The sequence below is a fragment of the Natator depressus genome, chromosome 6, assembly GCF_965152275.1.
Source record: "Natator depressus isolate rNatDep1 chromosome 6, rNatDep2.hap1, whole genome shotgun sequence".
Lineage (NCBI taxonomy): Eukaryota > Metazoa > Chordata > Testudines > Cheloniidae > Natator > Natator depressus.
Window position 1 is genome coordinate 13,705,822 of NC_134239.1, and position 6,000 is coordinate 13,711,821.

A 6,000-nucleotide genomic window follows, 5' to 3' on the forward strand; every position below is an offset into this window, starting at 1 on the left:
TGGCATTTGCGGCTCTCCTGGATGTACTCCCAAAGCCTTTGCCAAAGGTTTCTGGGGAGGGCAGCCTTATTGCGTCCTTCATGGTAGGACACTTTACCACTCCAGGCCAGTAACACGTACTCGGGAATCATTGTACAACAAAGCATTGCAGTGTATGTGTGCTGGCATTCAAACAACATCCGTTCTTTATCTCTGTGTTATCCTCAGGAGAGTGAGATATCATTCATGGTCACCTGGTTGAAATAGGGTGCTTTTCTTCAGGGGACACTCAGAGGAGCCCGTTCCTGCTGGGCTGTTTGCCTGTGGCTGAACAGAAATGTTCCCGGGGTAGCCGCGCGTTGGGGGGAGGCAAAATGCGACCTTGTAACGAAAGCACATGTCCTATGCATGTAATGTTAACAGCAAGGTTTACCCTGAAAGAGTGTAGCCACTGTGTTATAAAATGTGTCTTTTTAAATACCGCTGTCCCTTTTTTTTTCTCCACCAACTGCATGTGTTTCAATGATCACAGGATCTTCTCCTTCCCAGAGGCTAGTGAAGATTAGAAAGAAAAAAAAATGCACTCATGATGAAATGTTCTCTGAGCTCATGCTGTCCTCCCACACTGACAGAGCACAGACGAATGCGTGGAGGCAAATAATGTCAATGTTTTAGCCCCATCAGAGTGCTCCATTGTGACTCTCAACTCTCAACTCTTGCTCTGATGCAGGGAGGGGCGACTGACGACACGGCTTACAGGGCTGGCTTCAGGGAGCTAAAATCAACAAAGGGGGTGGCTTTACATCAAGGAGTATTTCAGGCAGGACTTCACGGAGGGTTCCAATAAGAAATGGTGCACCTAAGTTATTGTTCTTATTGGAACAAGGAGGTTAGTCTGGCCTCTGATTGATACATGGCTAGATTTACCTTGCTGCACATGCTCTGTGAGTGACTGCAGTGTGACCTAGAGGAATGAATCCCCTAGACGGGGGGGAGGGGCGGGAAGCAAATGAGTACAAAACAAATCTGGTCTATTTCTTGTTTTGATACACTCCACCTGCGACAATGTTTTAGCCCCATCAGGCATTGGGATCTCAACCCAGAATTCCAATGGGTGGCGGATACTGCGGGAACTGTGGGATAGCTACCCTCAGTGCAACGCTCTGGAAGTCGACTCTAGCCTCGGTACTGTGGAAGCACTCCGCCGAGTTAATGCACTTAATGCACATAGAGCATTTTCTTTGGGGACACACACACTCGAATATATAAAACCGATTTCTAAAAAACCAACTTCTATAAATTCGACCTAATTTTGTAGTGTAGACATACCTATAGAATATCAGGGTTGGAAGGGACCTCAGGAGGTCATCTCGTCCAACCCCCTGCTCAAAGCAGGACCGATCCGCAACTAACTCATCCCAGCCAGGGCTTTGTCAAGCCTGACCTTAGAAATAAGGTGCTATTGGGCTGTTCGGAATACAATCCTGTCCTGATAATGCCTATGACCTCCAGAGAAAGGGAAGTGGCTAGAAGAGGAATAGGGGTTCCACGACCACTGCTCCCAAGAGAAGGACTCGGGGACTCTCTCCTCAGGGGACTCTGCCGCCCCGACCGGGAAAACCGAAGTCTGCTGCTTGCCAGGAGCTAGGATTCATGATGTGACAGAGAGACTGCCGAGACTCATCAAGCCCTCGAATTGCTACCCTTTCCTGCTTCTCCACGTGGGCACCAATGATACTGCCAAGAATGACCTTGAGTGGATCACTGCAGACTACGTGGCTCTGGGAAGAAGGAGTTTGAGGCGCAAGTGGTGGTGTCGTCCATCCTCCCCGTGGAAGGAAAAGGCCTGGGTAGAGACCGTCAAATCATGGAAGTCAACGCAATGGCTACACAGGTGGTGTCGGAGAGAAGGCTTTGGATTCTCTGACCATGGGATGGTGTTCCAAGAAGGAGGAGTGCTAGGCAGAGACGGGCTCCACCTAACGAAGAGAGGGAAAAGCATCTTCGCAAGCAGGCTGGCTAACCTAGTGAGGAGGGCTTTAAACTAGGTTCACCGGGGGAAGGAGACCAAAGCTCTGAGGTAAGTGGGGATGTGGGATACCGGGAGGAAGCACGAGCAGGAGAACGTGAAAGGGGAGGGCTCCTGCCTCATACTAAGAAAGCAGGACAAACAGCAAGTTATCTCAAGTGCCTATACAAAAATGCAAGAAGCCTGGGAAACAAGCAGGGAGAACTGGAAGTCCTGGCACAGTCGAGGAATTATGATGTGATTGGAATAACACAGACTTGGTGGGATAACTCACATGACTGGAGTACTGTCATGGGTGGATATAAACTGTTCAGGAAGGACAGGCAGGGCAGAAAAGGTGGGGGAGTTGCATTGTATGTAAGAGAGCAATATGACTGCTCAGAGCTCCAGTAGGAAACTGAAGAAAAACCTGAGTGTTTCTGGATTAAGTTTAGAAGCGTGAGCAACAAGGGTGATGTTGTGGTGGGAGTCTGCTATAGACCACCAGATCAGGGGGATGAGGTGGACGAGGCTTTCTTCTGGCAACTAACAGAAGTTACTAGATCACAGGCCCTGGTTCTCATGGGAGACTTCAATCACCCTGATATCTGCTGGGAGAGCAATACAGCGGAGCACAGACAATCCAGGAAGTTTTTGGAAAGTGTAGGGGACAATTTCTTGCTGCAAATGCTGGAGGAACCAACTAGGGGCAGAGATCTTCTTGACCTGCTGCTCACAAACTGGGAAGAATTAGTAGGGGAAGCAAAAGTGGATGGGAACCTGGGAGGCAGTGACCATGAGATGGTCGAGTTCAGGATCCTGACACAAGGAAGAAAGGAGAGTAGCAGAATATGGATCCTGGACTTCAGAAAGGCAGACTCTGACTCCCTCAGGGAACTGATGGGCAGGATCCCCTGGGAGAATAACATGAGGGGGAAAGGAGTCCAGGAGAGCTGGCTGTATTTTAAAGAATCCTTATTGAGGTTACAGGGACAAACCATCCCGATGTGTAGAAAGACTAGTAAATATGGCAGGCGACCAGCTTGGCTTAACAGTGAAATCCTTGCTGATCTTAAACACAAAAAAGAAGCTTACAAGAAGTGGAAGACTGGACAAATGACCAGGGAAGAGTATAAAAATATTGCTCGGGGATGCAGGAGTGAAATCAGGAAGGCCAAATCACACCTGGAGTTGCAGCTAGCAAGAGATGTTAAAAGTAACAAGAAGGGTTTCTTCAGGTATGTTAGCAACAAGAAGAAAGTCAAGGAAAGTGTGGGCCCCTTACTGAATGAGGGAGGCAACCTAGTGAGAGAGGATGTGGAAAAAGCTAATGTACTCAATGCTTTTTTTGCCTCTGTCTTCACCAACAAGGTCAGCTCCCAGACTACTGCACTGGGCAGCACAGCATGGGGAGGAGGTGACCAGCCCCCTGTGAAGAAAGAAGTGGTTTGGGACTATTTAGAAAAGCTGGACGAGCACAAATCCATGGGGCCGGATCCACTGCATCCGAGAGTGCTAAAGGAGTTGGCGGATGTGATTGCAGAGCCACTGGCCATTGTCTTTGAAAACTCATGGTGATCGGGGGAGATCCCGGACAACTGGAAAAAGGCTAATGTAGTGCCCATCTTTAAAAAAGGGAAGAAGGAGGATCCTGGGAACTACAGGCCAGTCAGCCTCACCTCAGTCCCTGGAAAAATCATGGAGCAGGTCCTCAAGGAATCAATTCTGAAGCACTTAGAGGAGAGCAAAGTGATCAGGAACAGTCAGCATGGATTCACCAAGGGCAAGTCATGCCTGACTAATCTAATTGCCTTCTATGACGAGATAACTGGCTCTGTGGATGAGCGGAAAGCAGTGGACGTGTTGTTCCTTGACTTAAGCAAAGCTTTTGACATGGTCTCCCACAGTATTCTTACCAGCAAGTTAAAGAAGTATGGTCTGGATGAATGAACTATAAGGTGGATAGAAAGCTGGCTAGATTGTCGGGCTCAACCGGTAGTGATCAATGGCTCCATGTCTAGTTGGCAGCTGGTATCAAATGGAGTGCCCCAAGGGTTGGTCCTGGGGCTGGTTTTATTCAATATCTTCATAAATGATCTGGAGGATGGTGTGGATTGCACCCTCAGCAAGTTTGCAGATGACACTAAACTGGGAGGAGAGGTAGATACGCTGGAGGGTAGGGATAGGATACAGAGGGACCTAGACAGATTAGAGGATTGGGCCAAAAGAAAGCCTATGAGGTTCAACAAGGACAAGTGCAGAGTCCTGCACTTAGGACGGAAGAATCCCATGCACCGCTACAGACTAGGGACCGAATGGCTCGGCAGCAGTTCTGCAGAAAAGGACCTAGGGGTTACAGTGGACGAGAAGCTGGATATGAGTCAACAGTGTGCCCTTGTTGACAAGAAGACTAATGGCATTTTGGGATGTGTAAGTAGGGACATTGCCAGCAGATCGAGGGACGTGATCGTTCCCCTCTATTCGACATTGGTGAGGCCTCATCTGGAGTACTGTGTCCAGTTTTGGGTCCCACACTACAAGAAGGATGTGGAAAAATTGGAAAGCGTCCAGCGGAGGGCAACAAAAATGATTAAGGGACTGGAACACATGACTTATGAGGAGAGGCTGAGGGAACTGGGATTGTTTAGTCTGCAGAAGAGAAGAATGAGGGGGGATTTGATAGCTGCTTTCAACTACCTGAAAGGGGGTTCCAAAGAGGATGGATCTAGACTGTTCTCAGTGGTAGCAGATGACAGAACAAGGAGTAATGGTCTCAAGTTGCAGTGGGGGCAGTTTAGGTTGGATATTAGGAAAAACGTTTTCACTAGGAGGGTGGTGAAGCACTGGAATGGGTTACCTAGGGAGGTGGTGGAATCTCCTTCCTTAGAGGTTTTTAAGGTCAGGCTTGAAAAAACCCTGGCTGGGATGATTTAGTTGGGGATTGGTCCTGCTTTGAGCAGGGGGTTGGACTAGATGAACTTCTGAGGTCCCTTCCAGCTGACTGATACAAGCTGATTGATACAAGCAGTCCCAGACCGCCAAAGAGGCGGGGCAAGCCGGCACAAAACAGGTGGAGGGAGGAGAGTGGAACAACCCTGGTCGCAGTTGGAGCGAATACCAGAAGGGACACCCTCAGACCACACCCTACTACCGGGGGCAGCCCAAGGCCCCAACTACACACGAAGGAATACTCCAGACACCTTATCGTCCTGCCACACCATTCTCCAGCAAGCCACCTCGCCCCAGTGACCCATCAGCTGGATGATGTTTTAAATGTAATGAAACGGGGCATGTAAAGGCCAACTGCCCCAAGAACCCCAACAGATTACGGTTCATTGCACCGGAATCACACCAGAGGTCCTCAGGCCCAGATACCTCCCAGATATCCTCAGAGCAGAGGGAAATTGTGAGTGTGAGGGGGAAGAAGGTCACCGCGTGGAGGGACACCAGAGCACAAGTGTCGGCTATCCATGCTTCCTTAGTGGACCCAAATTTAATCGACCCAGAGATCCAAGTGACAATTCAACCCTTCAAGTCCAACTCTTTCAATTTGCCTACAGCCAAGCTGCCTGTCCAGTACAAGGGCTGGTCAGGAACGTGGACTTTTGAAGTTTATGATGATTATCCCATCCCCATGCTGTTGGGAGAAGACTTGGCAACCATGTAAAGCTAGCCAAGAGGGTGGGAATGGTCACCCGCAGCCAGGCTAAACAAGCCGTCACGCCTAGCTCTGTTCCGGAAACTTCTACCAGGTCCCAGTCAGAGCTGATGGAACCGGACCCCATGCCAACGTCTGCAACAGCAGTAGTGGATCCAGTCCCAGAGACCCAGACAGAGCCAGCCCCAGAACCGGAACCGACGGAACAACTAGCACCAGACCCATTGCCAGCACTGAATCCAGTACTTGCAACCCCAGCACCAGAGGGCCCCACCGAACCTGAACCGGCAGCAGCCGATAACCCTACACAGTGGGCTCAGCCGGAGCCTGAACCCAACACCGTGCACCAGCAGAG